This window comes from Gallus gallus, chromosome 10, assembly GCF_016699485.2.
Source record: "Gallus gallus isolate bGalGal1 chromosome 10, bGalGal1.mat.broiler.GRCg7b, whole genome shotgun sequence".
NCBI classification, from domain to species: Eukaryota; Metazoa; Chordata; class Aves; order Galliformes; family Phasianidae; genus Gallus; species Gallus gallus.
In genome coordinates this window covers 19,593,275-19,619,700 of record NC_052541.1, presented here as the reverse complement: position 1 = coordinate 19,619,700, position 26,426 = coordinate 19,593,275, and the positions used below count along the sequence as shown (strand labels likewise).

The 26,426-nt window shown below is 54.7% G+C and overlaps 1 long non-coding RNA gene across 1 annotated transcript; it reads left to right on the top strand.

Annotated features, from left to right (window-relative positions):
* The first annotated feature begins 18,301 nt into the window (after positions 1–18,301).
* On the top strand, positions 18,302–22,703 carry LOC121113480. Its single transcript, XR_005862777.2, has 2 exons — positions 18,302–18,400; positions 20,495–22,703. It is a non-coding gene; the product is annotated as an uncharacterized LOC121113480 (long non-coding RNA).
* Positions 22,704–26,426: the final 3,723 nt, after the last annotated feature.

The following is a 26,426-nucleotide window of genomic DNA, read 5'->3' as shown; positions in this document are numbered from 1 at the left end:
GCTTGCATTTCCTGCAAGGCAGCGGGTGCCCGCCCTGGCTGGGATCATTTGCAAAGTGCTCACACAGCGGGGAAGCACCCATGGGTGAATTGGTGCTGTCACGTTGTCTGTGCAGCCCAACCTCTGCACTGAGCTGGGGACTGGTGAGGCTGGGCCACACGTTCCTTATGAGGGCACAAAAGCCCCAGAGAGGTCTCCTGCATTGCTTGTTGGCTCAATGTGAGTGGCCGTGTCTGCATGCTGGGTATCCGGGTTGCACCTGTGGGCACTGCACTCCCGTGAAAACTCATCTGCTCCTTGTCTGCTTGTGTTCGATGGCTCTTGGCTGGTCTTCTCTTTGTCTCACCTTGTCCTGTCCAGCCAGGCAGGTCCTCCTGGGGGTACCAGCACACCAGGACCTTTGTTCTGATCCAGGCTGCACACCTTGCCATGTAGGAGGAAAAGCTGCTTCTGTGTACAGAGCTCTTCTGGCTTGTTTTCCCTCCCCCCTCCCTGGGAGCAGGAGGAAGGAGCCCATCCTGGGGAGGCTTTCTGTTCCCTGCCCATGCCATGCTGCCTGCTCTGCCTGCTCTGCCTGCATGTCCTGCCCCAGTGGTGACACTCTGGAAGGGAATCCCAGCGGGGGCCCAAAAGCATGAGACCTGGTTCTGAGCTCACCATAGCTGAGCAATCATCCATGTGTTCCCCGGCATGCAGGGTGCTGCTCCTGAGGCAGTGTGGTGGTGTGCTGGGGACAGAGGAAGGCGATGTGTCTGCCCTAGAAATGCTGGTGGGAATTCCTTGGGGTTTCTTTGGAGTTTGGATCCGGGCACAGAAATCCTCACCTGCCCAGGCTGCTGCCTTCTGGCTGCCAGTGGCTCTGAGCTGTGGGGGGACCGAGGGAAAAGCTTTCTGCCTTCTTCCCATTTTTTTGGTTTGAAGTTTGGTTTGGAAATATGATTTCGTTTCAGTCCAAGTCTTCCCACAGCTCCTGGGCCGTGGCTTGGCAGCAGTGCTTCCCTGCGCTGGGCAGAAGCAGGTAGGTGGTGGGGCGAGCGGTGGAGCGGAGACAACGAGCTCCTGTTGGCAGCTCCTGGGAAGTTTATGGGCTGCGTGGTGATGGTGTCAGGGGAGCTGCGTGTATGCTGTGCTTGGATGAGGGCTTTGAAAAACCATCAACAAATAATTGCAATTTCCCCTTCGCCTTGTGGTAAGGTTAGATCCAAGCCTGAGAAACCACCGTTGCTGTAATGATACACAAAATAGAAATCTCCACCTAACCCAGGACAAAATGCTGTGCAATCACTTTTGGATCGCTGTGGGCTGCTTTCGCCGCAGACGCGAAGTCTGACATCCAAATGCACAACAGAAGGTGGGTAGGAAGTGCTACACAGACCCACATATGTGTCTATGCTGGTCTCTCCTGGTTGTGGGGGGGTTTCTTTCGTTCTTTCACCCAGAGAGGAGCAGAGCTGTGTTCACACAGGGATCTGCTGTGGGATGGATGAGCTGGAGGACGCTGCCTCACCCACCCCTCCGAATGGAGCAGTGCTGGTGGCTGCTTCCTGCCCTGTGCTGCTCTGCAGGCTGGTGCCCAAGGCAGGACACAACTGCGATCTCTTGCAATCCCCTGCAGCTGTGTGCATGAGGCTCCGTGTGCCCCTCCAGAGAGGTGTGGGGCCACTCACCATAGCAGCCTGCAGCAGCGATGCTCCGAGTACCGCATCCCACAGCCCCGGAGGAGCCACCGGGATGTGCCTGCATGGCAGGGCCGTGCCTGACAAGCAGCAAAGCTGTTTCTCTGTTCCTTCAGCACAGTGCTTGTGGAACACAGGATGACACAGCCTCGGAGAGCGATAAGAGATTCCCATCGCAGCCGGAGAACACCCCCGTGGCCCTTGAACTTGTGACGCCCGGCGGCTCTCGTTATGTGCGCGGCAGCTTCCTCCTCTGCCTGCGGAATTACAGCCTGGGTTCTCCCGGGCTAATCGCTGTTGTGAACAACAAGATTGATTGCTTTCTCCTTTAATTATTTGCAGATCACCGAGACTTTGCAAAATGCTCTAGGTGACATAAACCGCAGTTTAATGTGTTAGCATTTGCCCGTCTGGGGGATTCCTGAGGCTCAGCCAGCAGCGGGGCTGTGGGAAAGGAGGAGCGCAAACACCGCTGTCCTCTGCTGACCCGGCTTGTGCTGCTGCGTCGCTGACAGCCATAATAGGGAGCTCTGCGGAGAGGACTGGGTGTCTCGTCCCTGTCCTCGTCCCCTTTCTCATTACCGTGGATGAATTCAAGCACTTAACAGCTTTTGGCTGCTAACTGCAGCTCGGGATCGTCGGTAACAAACTGCGTCGTGGTGTGCAGCACTGACAGCCCCGAGTGACGCTGCCCGACCGAGTGCTGCTTGCAGCTGCAGCCCCGCCGTGCCATCCGCCTGAGGCCGCGGCTCACCCCGCGTCCCCGAGGGGGGTCACTGTCCTCCCTTCGTGGCTGCTGACCTGGAAACTGTTCTGCGAGCGCTCTGTGCACGGGTTGTCTGCCTGGGAGTCTCTGTGGCGTGCTATTTAAACTTCGCAGAGCTGCGCCTTCTTCAAAGGTCACAATATCTGCATAGACTTTTACAGCTAAAGCTGCTGGAGGGCTGCAGAAGATATTGTGCTTGTCGAGTCGCATTCAGCGGAGAGCAGCTCTCCCCATCGCCACGCAGCGATAGCAGCTCTCGCTGTGGGCAGCGTGCTGTGCTCTGCTGTGCTCTCAGCCTCCTCCCACAGCCGTGGGGTGCACAGACTGTGGGTCACATTCAAAGTCACAGTGCTGCGATGCCCCACGGAGCTGTCACTGCAGAGCACGGTGCCCAGCCCCACGGCTGCCCCACAGTGCCAGAAGACCCAATGGGGTCGGCTGTGCGTGGCAGGAGCAGGAGGGATGTCCTGGGACGCAGTGTGCTGTCCTGTCTGCCCGACTGACGTTGGGTTTTTTTGATAAAGAAACAAATGAGCTGTAGGGAAATGCACGTCTGCTATGTATTTCCAATTAAAGCACAGCTTGGCGCTGATTAGATCTAGAAGTTACGCTGAGAAAGGGGAAAAAATGTAAATAAGCAGTATTATTTTTTTCCCCTTGTCCTTTTCGACAGATGGAGCAGTGCTGATTAGATGGGCTGATCTCTCGTGAAAGAACATGCTGCTGATGGGGAGCTCTGCAGCTCAGAGCTGGGGGTGATGCCACGTTTGTTCCCCACGCCGCTTCCGCCGGCCCCGCAGCCCGCACGGCGCTGTCTGCTGCGGGAGCAAGGTTTGTCTTCAATGAAATCACTTCCTCAGAGTAATTACATCAGCTAATTGGGGACCTAATTGGCTCATTAGAGCAAAGTGACAGTTACTTCGCTCCACGGGGAAGGAACACAATGTAATGGCAGGAAATCTGCAGAGCTCCCCATGCCAGCGCCCGTGGTGGAGGTGATGCTGGGTGAAGCTGTCAGCCCGTGCCGCTCTGCCTTGCTGTGCCCGGCCCCGGGGCTGTGGGATTGTGGTTGCAGCAGCGTCAGGTCGGTGCAGGAGGTCCCAGCAGGGATGCAGGATGTTGGGTGCCATTGCCCTCCAGCGGTGGTGTTGTAAGCAGAGTGCTGGGCCCAGCTGTGCTGCTTTATGCCCTGCTCGGAGAGCTGAGGGTACAGCCAAAGGTGAGGACAGGTTTTACCTCCCCCATCTTTTTATTCTGGGACGCTGCTTGGGGCTGTGCTTTGGCCTCACTGCCCCGTTGTCCACCTGCTGATGTGGTTCTGTTGTCGGGGCCTGGGCTGGGAGCTGGGGCCAGGATGCTCTCCCTGCCTGGCACCATCTCCCAGCGGCCTCCAGCAAACCTCTCCGCAGCTCCCGGCTGCTTTTTCTGCTCTGCTGCCAGCCTTGCCTTATAAGTGATTTCTCTGGAGCAATCCCATGTCTGCGTGTATCCACAGCCGAGCTTTGAGCTTCTGTGGAACCACATTCCCTCAACCTCAAAATGACTTCGGCATCTAAATACAGCTTTACTATTTCTGTGAGCATCCAAACCTGAAACCGAGGTCCTATTCCATGTGTGATCTAACCCTGCAGGACCACAGAAGCTGTTAGGTGTGTGTGCCTCTGACAGCAGCAGTCCCCGGGCACTGCAGTGCCCATTACCTGCCCTTCCCAGCACACCTGAGCCCCACTGCTGAGCAGCAGAGCTGCACAGGTGTCCCCCAGGCGTCATCTCCAGGGACCTCAGTCTGGTGAGATCCAGGAGGGCTGGAGCAGCCCTTCTGGGTCAGCTCCTGGAAGAGCAGGAGATGGGTTACCCACTGACCAGAGGCCACTGGGATCACTGGAGCTGCTGCCAGGCTACTGTGCGTAGGATAATTATGGATGAACGATGCCAGAGGGACAGAAGGTGTCCCAGCCAGGCAGGGCGGTGGCAGCCTCAGCCCCACTGTGCACCCCGGTGCTTTTAGCCAAGCCAAGAGCCTTCATATTCCTCAGGCTGCACTATCTGCTCTGCCAAGGACTTTCAGCTTGCATGGTGTGTCCTTGTGTCATCCCACAGGGACGCGTTCTTTCATCTCAAAGCTCCACATGCACCAAAACGCAGCCGGTGCTGCTCCCAGAGGTCATCCCCTGTCCCCTCATTTCCTAGCGCCGGTGCCAAACCTCGCTGTGCAGATGGGATGTGTGTGGATGCGAGGAGAGGAGCGCAGCTGGGATCCACCAGCTCCTGTGCAGCCTGAGCCCCACCCAGCTCAACTGCAGCACCTGAATTTCATGTGAAAACACTGCAAAGTGAAGTTTCTCACAGTCTCGGTTCAGCAATGGGAGCAGCACGCTGTGCTCACTCGCAGCTGGCCCTGCACACCCCATGGTGGATGTAGGCCAGGCCTGCAGTCTGCACCGAGCTCCGAACCCAGGGATTTCTGTATGGTTTCAGGTTCACTGTGAACACTTCCGCAGGTTGCAGCATACGGTTACTTGTTCTGGTAACTGCTTATTCAGTATTTCAATTCCAGCACAGGATACTCCCTCTGACACCGTGACAGCCTGCAGTCTTCCTCTGGCCCTGTGTGTGCCATGCGGTGCAGCGGTGCCGCAGCCCTCCTGGGGAAAGCTTAACCTGTGCTGAGATGTTTGTGCAGCTGGAGGAGGAAGGCCGCGTCGTGCTTGGGGATGAAGCGGCTTCGTAGTATTTTTGTAGTATATGAAATAATATTTGATATATATAGGACAGAGCAGGCAAGACGAGGATGTTAAATTCCTCTGGTAAATTGCTCAGGGAGTTTTGGTTCGGCTCCGTTTCTGCTGGAGCAGCAGTCTTCTGACCACAGTCCTGGTGCAAAGCGCCAAGCAAACACCTCGAGGAGGAGCTGTGCATCTTTTCCCCTGGGTTTGGTTCGCATCGCTCGCCAGGCTCAGCGCCAGCCCTTGGGGCAGGTGGGGAAGGCAGAGCCCGCAGGAACGGCACTGAGCCCTCCAAGCCACCCTCGGCAGGCAGCAGCTGCCTGGGTTTGAATGAAGAATCGTTCTTGGAACCGCTTGTTCACAGAATTGGGGTTTCCAGAGGAGTTTGCTCGGCTAACCTGGAAGAAAGCAGCACTCGGGACGAGCCCTGCTCTTCTCTCTGACTTGAGATACGATTTTGGTTTCTAAAATAAAACAAAAAACCTCAGTTTTGAATCGACGTTTTGACTTGAAATGTCATTTTGTTTTTAATTGCAGCAGCAGAGCGAAATGACATTTGAAGTCAAAATGTTAATGTTTTGTTTAGACATCTCCCATGGGAAAATTGAAATGTTTCATCTGAGCTGACATTTCCCTGCGAAAGGATCCCAAAGTGGGGCTGTCTGCAAGCAGGGCGAGGAGGGCTCCTGTGCTGGGCTGGCGGAGGCTCTGCAGTGCTGTGTGCATTACAAGGGGCAGGAGGAGATGCCCCCGGTGTGTCATTAACGGAGCGCATGGCACTGCTGCACGGAGTGGGAGGAGAGCCGCTGTGCTGCTGTGCTGGAGGTGAGCGGGTCAGCAGCCTAACGCTGTGCCATTGAGCTGTTGCAGCTCTTCAGCAAAATCCTCTGGCACTTGAAATAATGAGCTGTGCTAATTCAGTGTGTTTTATGTGCCCTCGCTTAGACAGCCTTCCTCTGCTTGTCGGGTTGAGAGCTGCATTCCAAAACCTAATTCTGTTCCAGGGAAATGCTCAATTACAGCAAAGTGAAGGTTTGCTTTGCTGGAGTGCCCTGACCTGCAGGAGCACCCACTTGGGTGGAGAAGCCCCTCACAGAGCGGTGCTTCCAGGCAGGGAGCTGGGAAGGGAAACCAAATGCACAGCAATGGAGCACTCCCGTGTGAGCAGAGAGCTGCTGAGCACGAGGAGAGGTGTGGTGTGGGAGCGGGGTCTGCACAGCAGAGCGTCCCCTCAGCACCTGCTGCAGTTGGCCTCTTCCACATCTGCCTGCATTCTGCATTCTGCGACCCCTATCCAGTGGAGCAAAAATACCCAAACCAAACCCAGAGCAGAACTTTCCCTGCAGCATTTCTCTCTGGGCAGACCCGAGGAAGTGCCACGATGTTCTGTGAGCACCGAGCAGCAGCAGAAGTGGTTGGCCCAGGTCTCCCAGCACCCAGATCCTGGGGCGGGCGCTGCGGGCTGCTCCATGCCCAGGGCCATGCGGGCGGCAGCCGGCGGCTCCCAGAGCCAGGGGTGGTGCTGAGCCCCTCGGAGGAGATTAAAAATACATGGATGCTAATGCTCAGACATGTTGCCTGGGGGGTTGCACGGTGTCTGCTGCTGCTGCTTTTTTTCTTTTCCCCTTAACCAGAAAGAAAACAACTTTCAAAAAGCTTTGGTGTTCACTTCTGCCTTGTGAGCATCTCCGGGGAGGTGCTGCAGGGATGGGCTGCAGTCATTGCAGAGCTGGGAAAGCAGGAGGGAGTCTGGCCCTGGGGATGTCCCCAGTGGCTGCAGGCAGAGCCCTGACCCCAGCGGGACACGGGGAATGCCATGGAGCACCGAAGGATGCGGTGATCTGCTGCACGTGGCCTCTCAGTGAGATTCCAGTTTGGAGCTAGCAAACACCGTGCCTGCAGAAAACCAGCTTTTCCCAACTGTGTTTCCCAGCCTTGCCCTGGCTGCACCCATGCTGGGCACAGGCACTTCCCAGGGCATAGGGTTTCCATTTCTCTTTCTACTTTTGCTTTGTGACAACGCAACCCCTGCACCAGCACACCGCTGCGCAAGCAGTCCCTGCTGGTAAAGCACATCCGTCTGCGCTGCATCCACCAGATCCGAGGCAATTCTATTGCACTCTTCATTATTTAGTTGGAGGTGTTTGCAAACCCCAGCATTACCTTTAATTATCACCTAAACCCAAGCAGACACCTCCCAGAGCACACAGACCCCAGTGTGCAAAGCACCGGGATGGGCACGGAGCATCCCAGCTGCACCCGAACCCTACGGGGCGACGAAAGGGCTGTTGGCTCATCCCTGTGCTCTGCTGGGGTCCCCCACGTCCCTGTGGGTGAGCAGGGCAGGCGCTGGGCCAGAGCAGGGCGGGCTCAGAGCAGTGCAGAGTGCAGCTCCAGCACACAGACAGCCCGCAGACCGTCTGTGCGTCGGGTTAATTGCTGCTTTTCTGCAACACTTCAAAGAGTGTTTCTAACCGCGGTATGTGGCACGTATTATTAGATTTGTTTTTGGAATATAATGATAAACTGTTGCTATTATGGAGGTAGACATAATTATCTGGAATCTATTTTAATCTATTCTTCATTTTAAATATTCTATGTTCCCTTTTAATAAGAGGTAGCATCCACCCTTTGATGTTCTAGCGGAGGTGTGGAAAGCTCTCTGCTCCTTGCTGCACATGTTAATTGAATAGCCTCCCTTTCTCTTCATTAGCTGCATTAGCTTGCATTAACACCTTTTAATATCTCTTTAAAATCTTGTTCAATTTACTTTCTTTAATCTTTTCCTTTCCCAGAGTGTTGCATCACTTTGATCCTCATCTTCTTCTTTTCTTTGATGACAACTTTGAGTTTAATTTGTATTTGAATTGAAATGGAAATTTCCTAATTCCCCAGAATTCAGCGTGCGTTTTACACAGGTTTGGCATCTGCGTTGGCACCGGGAGCTGCCGGGGTGGGAGGGAGGGCAAGAATCCACATTGCTGCCCTGAGTCATGGCCTGTGTCCCTCAGCCCCTCTGTGCGCACACGGATGTGCTGCCTGCTGTCCAATGCCTTGAGGGTCACAGGTGAGGTTAATAAAGGTGATTCTCAGGAGCCCAGTGCTGGGTGCTTTCTGTCCTGGTGCTGAGCCGTGCTCAGCATGGTGCAGCTCAGTGCAGCTCAGTGCAGCAGGCTTCTCCTTGGGATGCAAAGCTGCTCTCCTTCCCCACCAGGCAGGCACAGTATCCCCGAGCAGTGCCAGGATGGGGCTCATGGGCACTGGCACGAGGCCATGTATTGCCTTGCCCTGCAAACAGCAGCAGAGGATGCTTGGTGAGCCTCCCAGGGGATGGCAGAGGAGCAGGGGGACCCGGGGCTCTCCCCATGCCCTGTCCTGGCAATGGGCTCAGTACTGGAGCACGCTTGCTGTTGTTTGTTCCAATGACCTGAAGGTAACGAGGAGTGCTGGCCTCGTTTCTCCAGGAGCAGCACCTGGGAGCTGCTCAGCAGTCTCAGCCCTGCTTACACCCATGAGCTCAGCAGTGAGTAACATCTCTCCTTGCCTTCAGTCTCACGCTGGGTGCTGGGCAGCAGCGATGTTTCTTGCAGTGCTCGGGGCCCTTTGCTGCCCTCTGACACCCAGGTTTGGCTGCTCTGCTCCTGCTCAGTGCTGAGCATTGCCGTGCTCTGCTCCAGGCCTGGCTGTGTTTGTTCTGGTTACCCTGTGGCCCTGTAAGAAGTTGACATTCTTGCTGTTAAGTCACCTCAGCACCACCTTAACCTCAGTGCTTCCCAAATTATTTGGCCTTTAATTACAAACTCGCTGTGATGTTGATACACAGCCTCAACCTGCACTTGAATTTGCACCATGGGGATCTCAGTGCCCGTGGTGTGGGGTCACAAAGCATCTTCCTGCAGCATGTGGCTGCTCACCCCCTGCACCCAGCAATGGGAGCTCCTGCAAGCCCCCAGCTGGGGTGTGAAGGCAGGGCACTGCAGCTCTCATTATCCATGGCCCACAGCCATCTCTGCTTCTTGCTGCTTTTCCTTCTTGCTTTTCACATGGACAATGTGAGGCTAACTGTAATGAGAACTGAGTGCCTGCATTACGAGGCCAGAAAGGTTTATTGCTTTCTCTGCAATTAAATTAAACTTCAGCACTGGACGCTCGGGGTACGTCTGGGTGGTTAATGAGTTCTCCATGGCTGCCATCCCCACCACACCCACACCTCCCAGCTCCTGCCTGCTCCCCATGGCTGTGGCTGACTCCATCCCCTGCAGCTCTGTGGCTGCTGGGACAGTCCCATCTCATTAAGCTAAGCAGGTGCTCGCAAAAGCAGCTGTTAATTGTGTGTGCAGATCACTTTTCACCCTGGTGGTGTCCTCTTGCCGCCCCTGGTCCATCCCTACTGCAGCCCATGGGTGCTGCTTTGTGCAGCGCTGCAGCCTCGTGCAATGGTGCTGTACCTGATGCAAATCACCTGCAGAGCCCTTTGCTGAGGGAAGCAGGAAGCTCACCGGGTGGGCACACAGCCGAGAGGTGCATATCCAGCTGACTCACAGGCTGATGCACAGTGTGGCACTCAGGGGACAGGATGTGTGCATGTAGCAGAAGTGCTGGGCTGCTGCAGCGAGCAGGAGCTGTGTGCTGGCGGGGGCACGGCATGCTCCCCGTACCCCTCCCTGCAGGAGGCAGCAGCATGCATCTGTTTACATGCCTCACTGCAGCACACCTTGGGGCAGCAGGCCTTGTGGCAAGCAGGGAGATGCCATGCAAAGGCTGAGTCCTTAACGGGCTCTGTACCCAGTGCCACTGGGCTGGGGTGACGTCCAGCTCTGCACACAGGGCTGAGTGGCCCTCCCAGAAGTGCAGGCAAATGACATCTCATGTCTCCCAATGGGAGAGACAGAGAAAGCATTCTGAATCCTTCTTTAGGCTTAGAGCACAATAAATCAGCTTACTCTTTAGAGAGTCAGATTAATATTGTTAAGACTTTATTCCTGATGCTCTTCATCGAAGCACTTGATATCTATTAAAAACAAACTGACGTGCTTTTTAACAGTAACACTGGAGGTGAATCATGTTTTTCTAAGCACTCCACACAGCCCTCGTTGAGCCCAGAAGAAGTGATGTTGATTGATAGGTTATTCACAGGCTGGATTTCTTGATTGATAGCAGCGTTTTCTTTCTGGGCGTGCATTTGGGAGGCCTTTCAGATCGTAACTTTTAGCAGAGGGGAAACCTTCTGCCCCTGGGCTGCTGGGCTGTGTGCCCGCTGGCTGTGCAGGTGGTGCCTCTTGGACACATGGTGTCTCCTGGACTCATAGTATCCCCTGGCTGCACAGCGTCTCCCGCACACATGGAATTTCCTGGGCATCTGATGTCTCCTGGATACAGTGATGTCTCCTGGACACATGGTTTCTCCTGGGCACAATGTCTCCTGAATGCAGTGATGTCTCCTGGACACACGGTGTCTCCTAGGTACCTGATGTCTCCTGGGTATGTGATGTCTCCTGGACACAGAGTATCTCCTAGACACATGGTTTCTCCTGAGCACCATGTCTGTTGAATACATAGTGTTTCCTGGACACATGGTATCTCCTGGGCACACCATGGCTCCTGAATACAGTGATGTCTCCTGGACACAGAGTATCTCCTGGGCGCACTCAGCAGAAACTCCATGTAAGCCATCCCTGTGTTGGGCTGAGCGCTCCTCGCCTCTTATGCTGCCGTTGGGTGACAACGTTTGGAGCTGAGGATGTCTCCTACCCCGGATGCCTCCATTGGACTCTCAGCGCTGCTTGGGGCAGTGAGCATCAGGACTGTGCCATGGGATACAGGCTGGTTGCTGGTCATTTAGCACAGCTTTTACACTGCGTGCTGCGCAGCCCCTTCCTCACAGTTACACTGCTGAGCAGCTGTGTTGTATTTTTGTGCTCCGTGGTATTTCTCTCATGGTTTCCAATAAAAGCAGAAAAGGAATCCGAAAACTTTCCACAGCCAGCTTTAATTACTTTCTAGATCTGAAGAGCAAAGAGCTCGAAGGTGTTGAGGACCACTTCAAATTAAAACTCTGCTCGCAGTGGAAGTGACGATGGGGGGCTGGCAAAGCAGCTGTGCCCACATGAGGGGAAAATGTGCATGGTTGTCTTGTGCTTGGTCAGCAAGCAGCGAGCACCAGCACAGGCTGTGCTGGAAGATGTCTGCCCTGAGAAGGTGGTTTCACTTCAGAGCTCTGAGCACAAGAATAAGGAATATTACCCTTTATTAAATCCATTTTGTTGTTGCTGCTTATAACTTTGCATTTAGCTCAGGGGGGAAAGCTTTCTGTGGTCAACGTCTTCTTCGGGTTGAAGCTTCGTATTTGGGAAGTTTGGGCTAAAACAAGGCAACCACATCTGAGAGCCACGGGAGGGAAGCAGTCTGCTTTGGCGTGTTTGAAAAGCAAAAGACAGTGCACACAGTGGGCTGCAGGGCTGCAATCTGCATGGGCTGCAGTGCAGGGAGTGTACACAGGTGGGGTGCAGTGCTGGGTCATAGGGCCATCAGCTGCCAGGTGTGTGCTGCCTCTGCGGTAGGTCTGCACTCATGCACGTAACGAGCAGAGAAAGTTGCTCCCAAATGCCCATCTCCATCAGCCAGAAGCAAACACCACCAAGGATAAACCCGTTTGTTGCTAGGGGTTAATCTTGGGGTGATGCACTGCAGCTGTGTGGGTGATGCTGAGATTCAAAGCACCTGCCCCATCTCTTCAGCTCCCGGGGGGAGGAGTTTCTCATGGCTCTGCATCCCTCTCTGATTTGTCTCCCTTTTGCAATGCCTTTATATGAGTGTTGCAATAAGAAGCTGCTGGAGATGCAGGTGTTCTTTCTGTGGCTGTGAGGCATCCCTTTCTGTAGGGACTCTGCTCCATCACCCTCCAGGAACTCCCACCTGCCAACCACAGCCCCTTGGGCCTGCAGCACCTTTAGCACAGAGGCCAGAGCCCTCTGAGCTGAAACACACTCAGGAGAGAGCAGAGCATCCCCATGGACAGCGTGGGCTCAGAAATGGTAAGGTTCCATCCAGGCAATCAAATGGGGGCAGGTGGGTCGATTCCATCCTTTGTCTGGGGGCTCTGAGGCTGCCTCCTGTGACATGGGAGCATCCCAGGATCAGTGCCATTGCCATTCTGCTACATTTCTGTTGGACAAAGCCATCCCTAGCATGAGAATCTGTGGTGCTGTTGGCCGCTGGGTTCTGTTGGCAGTTGGGTTCTGCAGCAGCGCATGGAGCTGGCAGCTGAGGGTGGAGGTGCTCAGGCTGCACCCATGCAGGAGCACATTGCTGATGTTGGGCTTATCTCATTGTCCCAGGCTCCTTTTCCTTCCTCTGCTGTAGTTTGGCCCTGAGGAGGCACAAAAGCTCTTTTCCAGTAAAACATGAGCAGTTCCTCCTGGGCTCTGCATAGGCGGCACTGCATTCATCTCGGAGGCTCTCGGAGCGAGAAGCCATTGCTGTGCAGATATTTAAATGGAAATCCGGTCGGGTTATTAAGCACAGAGCAGCAAATTTATTCTGGTCATTTATTATTGATAGGTAACATGACATTATTTTAATAGCATACTCTGATCCCGCTGCAGCACAGCAGGCGGGGATGGCAATGAGCTCAGGGGACCCAGAGCTGTTCTTTGGCTTTCTGCAGGCTGGGGCTGCTCTCAGAGCCCACCTGCAACCCCAGGTGCAGCCATTCCCACCCTCGAGCCCCCACTGCTCACCAGTAGCCATGCAACCCACCATGCTGCAAACAGGCTGTGCAGTGGCTGTCTGGGACCGCGCGGATAATGTGGCTGTTGCTGGGGCTGTTGTGTGGGTGAGGGATTGTGTATGGGCTCCTCCTGAGGCAAAAGGAGAAACTGCATGGGATATCCCGGTGCGTGGAGCCTTCTGGCCCTGCTGAATGATGCCTATCAACCCACAAAGCCTTGCTGAACTGATCACACCCTGTGCCTCAGTGCGGCTGCTGCTCCATGCAGCACTCAGCTCTGCACGGCTGAGCACTGCAGGGCTGCTTCTGCCCCACGTCGTGGCTGTGGATGAGCCCCCGGTGCCCAACCATCGCAGCCGTGCTGGGCTGGGCCCTGCAGAGCTCCCCGCACTGCTCAGTGTGCCGCTCCATCCCCGTGCAGCTCTGCACAGGGTTTGCTCCGGGTGATGATGGAGACAGCTCTGGAAATGAAAAGGAATATTTTCTCTTTGAAAAGGAGAGGGAGCGTGCCTGCTGTGTTAAACCAGGGAGCGGGCTGTGAGGAAGAAGCGCGCGGGTGATGAGAAGCTTCCTGCAAGCTCATCCCATGTAATTGGGATGAGAGCTGCTCTGTGCCGTATGGTGATGGCAGTCATGGGAGAACGCGTGCACAGCCACAGAGCTGCTGGAGCACCACTGCCAGCCCTGCTAAGGCCACCAGAAATTAAAGAGGTGCCATTAATCCAAGCTGGAAATAAAGCGGGATGCATAAACTCATCGGGTGGGTCCGGAGCGCTTCTGGTGTCGGCTTCAATTGGAATAAACAAGTGGTGTTTGCCTGTGCTGGGCTATGGGAGCGCACCGCGGCGCTGGGAGAGAGCGGCTGCCGCGCTCCCCTGTGAGCACCACTTGCCCAATTCCTGCTCGTTTTTAAACACGGGCGGATGTGAAACTGAGAGGGTACTCAGGGGTCCTCATTACCACTTCTTCTTTGCGAGAGTTTGCCTCTAATGCCCATAAAAACACTACTTGCTCTCACGAGGGATTCCACGTTAAATATTCAGGGCAGATTACAGTGAGAACCACACAGGAGAAGGAAGGGGGGGGGGGGGGGGGGGGGGGGAGAAGTGTATAAACTGTTGGGTTGCTTTAATGATGGAACAAAAAAGGTTAATGGGGAGGGGGGTGGTGCTGCCAGCTGCAGTGTGAAAACTTGAAGGAAGGTGGGGGCTGCTGTGCTGGAGCTGTGGGCTGCCCATGGAGCCAGGTTTGCTTGCGGCTGCTCAGAGGTGACAGTGCTCGTGTGGGGCAGGGCAGCCCTGAGGGGGGGCCTGGAGCTGCTCTGTGGTGTGTGCTGTGCCGTAGCTGCATGGGCACGTTGTCACTGCTTTGTCACCCAGCCCTGAGTTCAGATGAAGGCCTGTGGCTCCCGGTGCCCACATTGTTCTGGAGGGCACAGAGCATCCCTGCTCGCAGCTGAGCACTGGGATGTGGCTTTGCTGCTGGTGCAGGTTTTCCCCCAGTGGTGCGGTGCCACAGTAAACAATTCAGAAGCCATTAAAGCTCCCAAGAGGGCAGTTCTACTGTGCAGATGACACCTCCCCCAAGAACTGGGCTGTTTCTCTCCTACATTCTTCTACTGTGTCATTGTTTTCTCCCCCCCTAATTGCAGAGTGCAGCCCTGCCTGGCCGCAAAGCAGCACTGGGCATTGCTGTGCACGGCCCCCAGCAGCCCCGTGCCCCATATCTCCCTCCAACAGGGGATGCTGGGTCTGTGTGGGGGCAGCTGGGAGCTGTGGGGATCCGGGCTCAATGTCCCGCAGGGCCTCCAATAGCTTGGGGTTTTCTCCCCCTTCCCCAGTGCCCAGCTGCTGCCTTCCCCATGCCAGCAGCACCTGTAGGCTCTGAAATGGAGCTGATGAGTCACAAGCCACCCACATCGTATGTGTAGTAACGCAGGGGGGTAAAGCGCCAGCTTCCAACACCCTGTGTTCCAGGTAACCTGGAAGGGTTACCTGCAGCTGCACCCACCTGGCCGTGCACCTGTGGGAAGCGGTGCCTGAAAGCATAGCAGCTCTACCCTGGCACTGCCTGAGATGGAGCCCATCTCGCCCTGCAAAGTGGGAGTGCTGGGAAGGGGCGCTGCTTTGCACTGCTGTGTGCTGCTGGCGGTAATGCGCATGAAGGCAACGCAGCCTGTCTGTCCCAGCTCAGTGCAGGCAGGTGCTGGCACACGTGGCCCCAAGGAGCAGCGCGGGTCGCTGTGGTTTTGTGCTCATAAGCAAATGGATTTGTGGCTTCAGCTGATTGACTCAGAGCTGAAGTGTTACTTGGCGAGAGGAGGAGAACGGCCACCCTCAGCACTGCTCCGTGCAGCCGCGTCGGCACATCACGAGCAGCAGTTTAAGGCAGGATGTGGCTGTGGTTTCTTTTCCTTTTCTGTTGTTGCTCTTTTTTTTTTTTATGGGGGCTTTTTTTTTTTTTTTCCCCTTCAAACCAAGATCCTCTGTAAAGAAAACAAACCTCTATGGCCTGGTGCTGGCCTGGGGGGTGTGCTCCTCTGCACTGAGGGGTGGAAGCTGTTGTGTTGGAGCTGCTCCTGCAGGGAGAGCAGGTCCTGCTCCTGCCTCACCGTGGCTGTGGATGGGGGTCCTCCAGGATGAGGGGATGGGGAAAGGGATGGAGTTGGGGTTGTGGATGGGTTTGGAGTTTGGATGGGGATGGAGGTGGGGACGGCAGTCCCACTTCCCCAGGACATGGGGACCGCAGCGTGGGAGGGGACCTGGTCTGCGGCTGCTCGAGGCCTCACCGGAGCAGGGCTGGTTTCTGGTGAGTCATTTGAGAACTCATCTCGGTACAAACACGGCCCTGCACCCCGGGGATCGTGCCTGGGGCCTCACTGCTGCCTGGTGCTGAAATGAATAAATCCTGCCCGTGAAATGAACAAACGCTGCCCTGCAGCCCTGTGCGTCTGGCGTGCGGGAGCTGCTCTGTCAGCGCGGTGGCTGCAGGCTCTGCCTGTGACCTCATGGGTCTGAGGATGAAAGGTGGTTGTTTTGGGGTGAAAGCAGCTCATTTTCCCTCCTTTCTCTCTGTGAAGGCTGTGCTGTTTTTTGCTTGGCCTGTGGCAGACAAGAAGGTTTTGCAGAGCCGGAGCACAGGGGTGGCAGGGGAAGGCGTTGAGGCAGCGGCAGCAGTTTGCAAACCGCAGCGAAATCCCACAGAGCAGTGCTGCCCCACAGCCTGGGGGGGGGGGGGAGGGGGGGGAGAGTGTGAAACAGCTCTGCTGTTTGTGCAGGAGCTGAGCTGGGGGGGAAATCCAGGACTGGGAGCCAGGCTGGCAGCAGGTGAGGGCAGTGGGGACAGGACAGGGCTGCCCTCAGCCACCATTGCCATGTGTTCAGGGTGTGGGCCCCTCTGGCTGTGCCCAGCTGGCTCTGTCAGGCCAGAGAAGCCTAATTCCCCCCCTCAGAAAGACTGTTCCTCACGTGGGGGTCGATGCCATCTGCAGGCAGGTGTGAGTTTGTGCCCTGGTTGCTGATGAAACGGGAGTGAGGTCTATGCTTGTCCCAGGTGCAACCAAATTCCCCATGCCCCATCACATGCCTGGCTGCCCCTCCTCACCCACCCCTGTTGTGCCCCATCACCACCTTAGCTCTTCACTGCTGCTTTTTCCCAGCTTGCTCCATGCCCACGTGCCACAGGAACTCCCTGAGCCGCTCCCCGTGGCCCTGTGCAGGGCTCCATCCCCTTCATCACGCCGGGGAGACTGCCGGTAATTGGGAAGGAAGTGGTTTGTGGAAGGGTGACAGTGATGAGCTGGTTCAGAAGTGTGGCTATGGCTTGAGGTTTCTGCTCTGGAAAGCTGACTAATTTCCACCAGAAGTGAGGCCACAAGAAAAAAAGCCCCAAGAGATGGCTCTGCTGCTGACCTTCTGACACGGGCAGTGGGAAGGGGCCGAGGGCTCGGTGATGTGGGCATACCCACTGCTCGCCTCCTGTTCCATTGGGGTGCATTTCCATCTCCTGCTTTCAGGGTTCCTTTGGCTTTTCCCCATTGGGGCCATAGGTTTCCCTAAAGGCTTTGTCTTTGTAGCCTGCAAGTATCATCATCCAACACGCTACATCTCCTTTTTAGTTTTTGTGGGCACAAACGCCCGCAAACGATATGGCTTTGGCATGGGGAGGATGCTCAAAATAAAAAGAAGCCCATCCAAATGCCTGCTGAAATGCGTTCTCTTCCTTTGTGCAAAGAGGGGGGAACGTATAAGGGAAGCCATGCAAGGCCCCAGTTATGTCTCTGTAGGGCTGGAAGGGCAGACCCCAGCAGCAGATGAGGCCCTGCAAATTCCTTCCCTCAGTGCAATTGAGTCTCATGGGTGGCAGGATGCAATTTGTGTTTGAGTTTGGCTTTCTAGTGAAACTCTTGGCTTGTCACTCTCAAGGCACAACAAGCTCCTTAAATAGCAGGCTAAATTTCTCCACCTGGCCTAAAAAAATAAAACAGTACTCTGCCAAATGAAAGGACATATTCCAGTATTCTTTGTTGTTGCAACAAATTGGGTGGATACTGTCAGACTTCTGCGTTCTGGGAATACTTCCAGAGCCTCTCTTTGTGTGCAAGTCGGTTACCATGTAATTGTCAACTTAAATTGCAGTGTTGGATAACTCCGCTTCGGCTGTAAGCTAATCTGCCTCACTGGTGCCTTCACCCGCAGCGTGTGGGCAGAGAGCTGCACTGCTCCTCCTGCATGGGGCTGCGGGCACCCACGGGTGGGGGTCAGTGTCATGTTGGGTCAGTATCATGTTGGGGCAATGTTGCATTGGGCATTGTCATGTTGGGTCACTCGCACTGGGGCAATGTTGCACTGGGGCAGTGTCACGTTGGGTCAGTGTTGCATGGGAGCCCTTGTGCCATGGGTGATGGCCTCTTGGCTAAAGCCCTGCCCAGCACGGAGAGGTTCGTATCCCATTTGTGTGGTTGGGGCTGTCCCAGGCACGGCCCCATGCCCCACGTGCCACTGTCTGCGGTGGAGGAGAGATAAAAGGTTGCTTTCGATGCGGTGGGAATCGTGTTCACCCTCTTCCTTCCCCTTTCAAATTGGCAGCTCATTTTGTTGTGTTTGTTTTAGCCTGAATCCCAATGACAATTAGTGCTAGAAGGCTAGATTAAGCTGTTTTTACTTGTTTTCTTTTTCACTTTGATTTCCACCTCCTCCAAATTCTTAATCCTACTGAATATTTCATCTCTTGTAACTCTGTCAATTGAAAGTCCCCCAGCGGGACGCACAGGACCAGCACTATTAGAGCTGCTTTGCTGTAGCTAATGCTGCTCGGCGCTGGGCTGCGTTCGTTGCGCAATTTATTTCAGATGAGCAAACCACAGCATCCGCTGCAGCATCAACTGCACGAGCAGCCTGGGAACGGGGCTGTGCAGCAAGCGAGAACTTCGGTGGCTGATGAGAAAGCGGAGCACCCCTCGTTCCCAGCCCGCTCCTCCTCCCACTGCACGCAATGGTTGCAGGTGAGAGCCTCCCGCGGCGCCGCGGTCCCACTGCAGCCATAGGGAATGGGCTGCTGCTGGGGGTCCCCTCTGCTGGGTTGGTGTGGGGTGCAGAGCTGGGGGTGTTGCCCCACTGTTCATCGTTCCCCAGCAGAAATCACACTTACGGCTTTTTTTTTTCCTCCTGTGACGGTACTTCCCAGGGTGCTCTTGGATTTGTTGGGGTTGGCTTTTCTTTTTTGCTATAAACTTGAAAGTTATGGACAAAATTTTTCACTAGGGAATTTCGCTCATGTCAAAAAGGCATTTCCCAGCTTGAACTGCTCTGGGCCAGCTCTGCTCAGGGCTGCCCATCCCAATAGACACTTCCTCACTTCTGCTGCCTTGCTCTGCCTGGAGAAGTGCTGTGTGTGGGGCCAGCAGGGTGCACCGTCTTTTACCCCACAGAGCACTCAACAATATCCCTAGCAGTGCACAGGGACGCTCCCCCAGGAGGAATCGAGCTGCTCACACATCCCACCACCTCTGACACGAAGCAGGGCTGCAGCAGCTCTGCCAGCAGCTCACCAACACCCGCAAAGCTTCAGCACTCCTCACCTGCTCTGTCTGCTCCTTATCGAGAGCCCCAAAGTGGCTGCAGCCCGAATGGAAGTGCCAGCAACCGGCTCCAAGTGCTGCTGCCAAGGGAGCGGCAGTAGCATATGTTTGCTCTCAGAGCAAGGTTACAGTCTCGACTCATTAGAAGTTCCTCTCCTCCTTTTGGGGCATATGTGGAAGTGCTGGGTGCCAAGCTGGCAGCACGTGGTGGAGCAGGGAGGGCTGTGTGAGGTGCTGGTGTTTGCACTTCTGTCCATGGTTGATCTGCACTGAGAGCAGCGCAGTGCTTGGCGTTGGTGCAGTGCTGGGGTGCACGGCTCCATGGGCAGCTCCCAGAGCTCCTTCACTGCACGGATGTGACCCCGGGTCCAGGTTGGCTCACAGGTCAACACTGTAGCAATTGGATCTGCGTGGGCACCACACAGAGCTGGGTCATTCTGCACATCCCTCAGTAATGGCACGACGGCTTTGCAGGATCTGCAACCCATAGTAATGGCTCATTGCTGAGCCATAAGTGGTCGTACCGTCCTTGGGATTTATTGCGGGCCGAGGGATTAATTTCCTGAAATATACGGTCATGAAGTTGAGGTTAAATTAAGATCTCATTCAAAAGGATTCTTTTTATCATATTTAATTTGTAACCCTCTTTTCTGCAGCCATTTTACAGCTCTTCCTCCCCCTCCCTTCGATGTTCAGTGTCATGTTTCCAGGAAGAATCTTATTTCATGCAGACTAATAGCATTTTTCAGTACAACCTTTTACGGCTCTCCCCGTTCAAGTTTCTCCTGTCTCAGTTGCTCGTACACAACAAGGCCTTAAATCCTCCCTTAGAAAATAGAGACGTTGATGCAAAAGCAACCAGAGCTGCTGGCAGAGCCCAAATCCATCCCTTCTCCTTCCCCACACCCCCTCCAATCTGCTGTAACTAAAAGCCCTTTTACTTCAGAGCAGAGCACGTTGATAGAACGCATGTCGGGTAAATCCAACAGGACGTTATTACACCGGGTGAGAAGTCTACAGAGTGGGTCTGGTTCTGCACTGGCCTCGCTTTGCCCTCTGTGGTGTCATGAAATGGATGACTGTGCTCAGGGATGCAGGAGGTGGTAACCTTCTGTTCGCTGGGGTGGGTTTTCCTCCCTTGCTGAACACCAGAGCCACGCACACGTGGGCACGTGTGTGCAGGACAGCACCGGGGCACGGAGCGCACAGCCCCCAGGTGTTGGGCTCTGCCTGCGGGCCATGGGGTGAGTGTGACCCCCATGGAGCACAGCCCCATAGCACATCCTCCTGCTGCTCCTCAAGGCGGGAGGACAAGCAGTCCTAAATCTTGCCTGGTTTGCAGAGGCTTCTCTGTGCCACGCAGTGCCTGGAGCAGACACACCTGCATGCAGGGAGCAGCCCAGCCCCAGCACAGCCCGCAGCCCTGCCTCGTGCCACCATTTGCTGGTTTGTACTTCTTTTTTTCCCCTTCCAGAAGTGCTGATGGACGAGTTGAGTAACTGTATCTGCTCGTTACAGGACATCTTGAGGCTGATTGCGGAGGTCAGGACTCAACTGGAAAGACCGCAACGGGTTGCTGACTGGCATCCACGGCCCAGATAAGATAAAAACAACTGATGACAGCGGGGAAGTGAAACAGTCATCTCAGCACTTGGATTAATGCCCGGCGAGAAGGAAGGGGAAAAAAAACGAGGAGGGCCGTCAGGGAGGGGAAGGGGGTGGAATACGGATGAGAATAGAAACTCTGGAAAAAAGCTATCAGGAGGCAGCAGAGCCGGGTGTTAAATATTTATGAATTAGCAGCACTCGTCGTGCCCTGCCTGCGCCGTGTGGGTGCTGAGAGGGATGGGGATGAGGGGAGCATGTGGCCGTGGCTGGGCTGCAGCAGCACCACGCAGAACAAATGCAGGTGAAGAGAAGGAGAAATGAGGCGCTACGAAAGCCGCTATTCCAAAAATTCTGCTGAAGAGCAGCGGGGTAATTAAATCATAATTGCTTCTTGCTCAGCCTGTGTGACATTGTGAGTGGCTGAAGGTGGTGAGGAGAGGAGGGGAAGTTTTGCTGCTGCTCCACTCGCAATGGGGCAGCCCCGGACCTGCTGGGCCCCAACGCTCTGCCCCCGCCCTCTGCTCCGGGCTGGGTGCTGCCTCCCGCTGCATCCCACTCTGTGCTGTGCTGGCACAGCCCTGGTATGTGCCAGACCTGGGTGTGAGGAGCTGAAGTGCCAAATCCGAGAGCTTTGGAGGAGCCATTCCCAACCGTGAGACAAACAGCCTGCAAATCCTGTAGGCAGTGAATTACACTGCGGTGTTGTGTAACGTTTAAGGGGCTGATGTGACCTGGCAGCATGAAGGACACTTAGGGCTCAGGCTTAAAAACCTGAACCTTCGCAGCACGTGGCTCCAGGGTGGGTTTTCTCTTCCCCACCGTAGCAGCTGCACTGGGATCAGAGACTCTTTTCAACTCTGTGGACGTTCCGAGTTCTGCTGAAGTTTCCTCCTTTTTGTTTCAAAGTCACAGAAACACTTGGTGCGTTCCGAAGCGCACTGGAATGAGGTCCTCCTGCACGTGGGTACAGTTGAGCAGCAGTTCGGAGGTGACGCGGGGATGCTGGCATGCAGGGTGCAGGACATCCCCAGGCTGTGGGCACTGCGGGGGATGCAGCTCTGCAGCCCCTTACCAACCATCCCATCCATTCTGCTGGGAGCATGGGATAAGACCCGCTGTGGTGCTCCCACTTCCATGGAAAAGAGCATCCCTGCTGTGGTGGGCTGGAGAATAACTGTGCAGCTCGTGGGAAGCTCCGGCCTTTGGCACTGTGAGGGAAGGTTGAGCAGGTTGTGCTCCCACCTGGTGTAATTGTTTCTTCGGTAGCTGTAAGGTGAGTCACGGGGCGGTGCTGTGGATGAGCAGTGAGCTGAGGAGCTGCCTGCTGCTGTAGGGCTGGGGATGCTGCAGCCTGCCTGACCTGGGCACATCCCCTGAGGAGCTTTGGGAGTGATCCTAGCTGGAACACTCAAAACTACAAAAGTGTGTGTGTGTATATATGTATGTATTATTCTCTAATGGGAATCGCCTGTTGCTCCTCCCCATCCCTCTCACCATGCAGATGGGACGTCCCTACCTGGGATCCCAGTGGGCACCAGTGGGAGTGCTGTGCCCACAGCTGATCCTGGCACCGGCTGGAAGGCAATGGGAGGAGGAAAAGGGCTCTGGCGACGCAGACAATAAAAGTCTCTGCGTTCCACTGAAGTTTCTTGAGCAACTGGCATTTGCCCATAAATGTACTTAAGCAGAAAATCACCAGAAAAGTGCTATAATCTGACAGATTTTTCACAGGCTTAAATATTCATGAATTAAAAGAATTGGCAGAATTTTCTACATTATTAGCTTTCAGCATGGCTACGGGAGCAGTTGGTGCACTGGCTGCTCTTCAAAAACTATTAATCTAGTCTGTCATCACAGCAGCCATTTTTTAATTAGCTACTTTGCTGAACGATCTGGTGCAGCAGCGAGACTGGAACATTTACGTGGTATTAAAGTTTTAAAGGTGCCCCTTTCCATTTTTAAGCAAAGTTCTGAAACGCAGCAATAGGGAAGCGAGGCGGAGGCGGATCGCCCCGCTCCAATGGTTAACTGCTGCTTTTATTTTGGAAAACCACGGCTTGGAATACTGAGCTGCTTCTATGAGGAGCAGAAATTGCGTGAAATAAATTGGTTCTCTAAACTGAAGTTCACAGCATTCCTTCCCCATGAAATCAAAAGGAGATGTTTGGAGCCAAAGCGTTGCGTGCGGATCTCATGGAAAACGAGGGGGCATGGCGCTGCCTGCGGCGGGCAGGATTTATTGCTGCCAGTCCCACGGGGAAATGGCAGTGGGTGGGGGATCTGTGTGGCTGCTGAGCTGAGTCCCAGAGGGCTGGGGTGGACCCTTCCCAGACTGAGAGGCAGGGGTGAGCTGGCTGCCATGGGAGCGCGGGGCTCCTTGGGGCTGTGCCTCCAGCACTGGTACCCCATCCTGGCAATGATACCTCAATCCCGGCACTGGTACCAAACCCTCAGCACTGGTACCCATCCCCAGCTCTGGAGCACCACTGCCAGCACTGACACCCATCCTTTATGGAGGTCTTGCCTGGGAGCGGAGCTGGATCTGTGCTGGCCTCATGCTCTGGATTTCATCAGCCCCAAATACATCACAGGGCTCAGCCCTGAGCTACTCCTGGCTCCAGGGGGGGCATCGCTCCCAGACAGCTGGAAACAGCTCCCAAAGCTGGTGTTCAGTGAGTCATGTTCTCTGGCTTGGAGGGTGGACAGCCCAGTTCCTTCTGTCCTCACTGTCCTCAGTACTGGCTGATGGTAGCGGTGCAGGAGCACGTGGGGAGGATGCTCTCAGCCCCCATCCCAGGTGCTGCAGGTGGTGTGGGCAGGGATCCCACAGTGCCATCCCGAAGGGAACACGTGGTGAGCTCAGACCCTGGCCCCAAGCATGGTGGCTTACAGGCATAGCTGTGGACTTTCCTATCCAAATCTTATCACTGACATTGGCACAGTCCCTCATGAGCCTTGCTTTGCTCTCCATGCCAGAGCTGCTTCTCTCCTGACTTATTTGCATGTGAAAACGCAGCAAAATTATGTCTTTATGGTGGTTCTAAATGTGCCGCTTTTTGGCATTGGTGGGCACCTCTCTGATCTTTGCTGGTGGGTCCCAACAGAGCTTTCCTTTGGGCACTGTGATACTTCTTTCTTTCTGCCTGCAGGCTGAGAAAGGCATGCTGGAAGTCTAACTTGCCTCTTTCTTTCCCATTGTCGTGGAAAGCAATGTGTGTAAAGAAACTGATGGTTCCAATGCCAGTGCATTGCATACAGCATTCATGGTGCTGCTCTTTGTACTCCCTTCTGTCATGAGAAGTCGTTTCAAAGGAAGTTTCCCTCTTCCTTGCCTTGATATCATGGAAGGGAATGTGCACTGTTTGGCTGCTGTGGATCTCATGCCCTGCATGGATATCCCAATTCCTAGGAGCAGTGGAGGGGGAAACCCCACTCTATAGCTCCAAGGCAGGAAAAATGGGGAAATATTCCCAGAAAAACTCTTTGTGGTGTGATAATTTTCATGTGGTTTTCTGGGTTTGGATTCCTTGGTGGGTTTTGTCTTCCATTGGCCATCCCACTACTCTGTTCAGTTACTTCTGCTCCGGGGCTGGGAAGCCCGAATCGCACCCTTTGCATACGAGCATCCCTTGTAGGGATGGCAATGGGAACAGGGGCAGCCACCGCTGCTGTGCTCCATCGCTATGAATTCTTTTCTAATCCTTCATCATTTTTAATACACTAAAATGAGGCACACACCCTTCTTGGCAATTATTTGTAATCGTCCCCTGTGAGTTCTCAAACAAAACACTCTTTATTAATACTTAAAGCTACTAAAAGCATTGCAGATCAGATGGAGATACTCTATCCAGCGGGCTGCACCACGCACTGCAGCCCGTTAATTAAATTTGCCAGATAGGATTATTTATTAGAAGAATATGCTCAAGATGCTCTTTGAAATGTGGGGCTGTCCCGGGCTTTCTGTGGTGTCATACACGGTGCTGCTATTTACATGGTGGGAAAAGTGAGCTTTTGCATTTGGATTCAAATGAACATCTGAGAGAAATGAGTGCATTTACGGAGGATGACCATGCTGAGATCCCACTGCATGCGGCCCTGTGTGGTTGGAAGGAGCAGGGGAGGAGGAGAGCACTGTAGTGGGAACAGAGGGGGTGATGGGTGGGATGGGGCTGGGATGGAGCTGCTCTGCCCCACAGATAGCCCTGCTGCTGGGGCTGCTCAGCGCAGAGCCCCTCAGTGTGAGCTCCAGGAGACCCAAAGGAACTTGCTGCCTATTAAAAACAAATCAGCTGTATCTCTCCATGTTTGAACAATGGGGCCATATGTGTTTCTTCTCATTAAAACTATTTTTTTTTAAAGGAAATCCACTGCAGAAACAAGCGTGGAAGCCGATGTAATTAAAGGATTCTTTTTCCCCAGCCGTGGTCCTCCGGTCTTTGAAGAGCGCGGGGATCCCTGCGGAATGCTCTGAACTCTGCAATATTTTGATAGCTGCAATAACATCATCAAAAGATGCTTTCATGACAAGAGCACCTTGTGCGCATTGCAGCCGCCCCGCTCCCCCCCGCACACAGACAGCTTCACGGGGCCCAGAGCTGCATGCAGATACGAGCTGGATTCCTGTGTGTCTCCTCCAGGGATGGAGCTCTGCAGCCATCGCAATGGGCTCTGGGAGAGGAGCAGTGTTCTCCTGCACGGCTGCTCCACAGCTGCACTGCTGTGTGATTCCCATCCATGAACCCTGCACAGGAGCAATGCGGGGGTGCAGCCCTAGGGCAGAGGGGCACTTCAGGGTCAGGGACCTGCTGCTGAATGGCCCCAGCTTTTGCTTTGCTTCCCTTCAAATAGCTTCTCTCCCGCACTGGACGTGCCCCCAGGTTGCTTCTCATTCTGAAACCCTCATTAAAACCCTCCAATTCCACCCTTTCGTTAGATTACCGGCTCATCTGCTCGCAGGAATCCTTCTCTGTGCCTCAGCTATTGAAATCCTCTCTCTGTTCCTGCCACCCCTCAGGGCTGCAGCACCATGCGTGTCCGCTCCACCCAAGCCTCAGCAGTGGGGGCTTTTTGGAATGAGGAAATTGGGGCATTCCTGCAGTCAAGTTGGAATCATGAAGCTTTCATTGGGCTAAATTAGGATTTGGAGTCCCGCTGCCCTTCTTGTTCCCTAATTGTGTGCACTCAGCCCTGGCTGTCCCAGGGTTCTGTTGTTGGATACTGTCCAGGGTCCCATTTTGTCCCTGCAGACCCCAAGCCCACTGCTGCCCTCTCCTTTACCCCATCTCTCCAGTTGTCCTTCAGCACTCCTGGCACAGACTACATAGGCATACAGCAGCAGCAATGCACAGACAGCATCCTGCCTGCTCCATCCCCTCCTGCCCCCCAGGAAAGCAGCAGCAATTCACCATAAAGCCGGAACGAACGTAGCCCCAGCACCCTCCTGTCCTAGGGACCCCCAAAAGCTACAGTGCCAGGAAGGGCACGGTGGCACCCTGTCTCCTCTCACCTCCTCACACTTTGCATGGTTTGCACAGTGCTGGGTGGGGGCAGGACCCATTGGGACCGATGGGACACACCACGGGCATCCCCTCTGCTCTGCTGAGCTGGGCTGATGGCACCGTGCATGCTGCCAGTGAGCCGTGGTGCAAGAAAAGAGCAGAATTTGCATTACTGATCTGATTTCACAGAATTTACCCCTTTTTCAGTGTGTGTGCATGCACTTCCCCACGCTTTCTGAGCTTCCTGCCGCTCAGCTGACAGTGCTGACTTTCCTCCCACTCAAACCACCATAGCACGACAGCCAGCGGGCGGGGGATGGATCACAGCTCGCACAGTTTGGGGA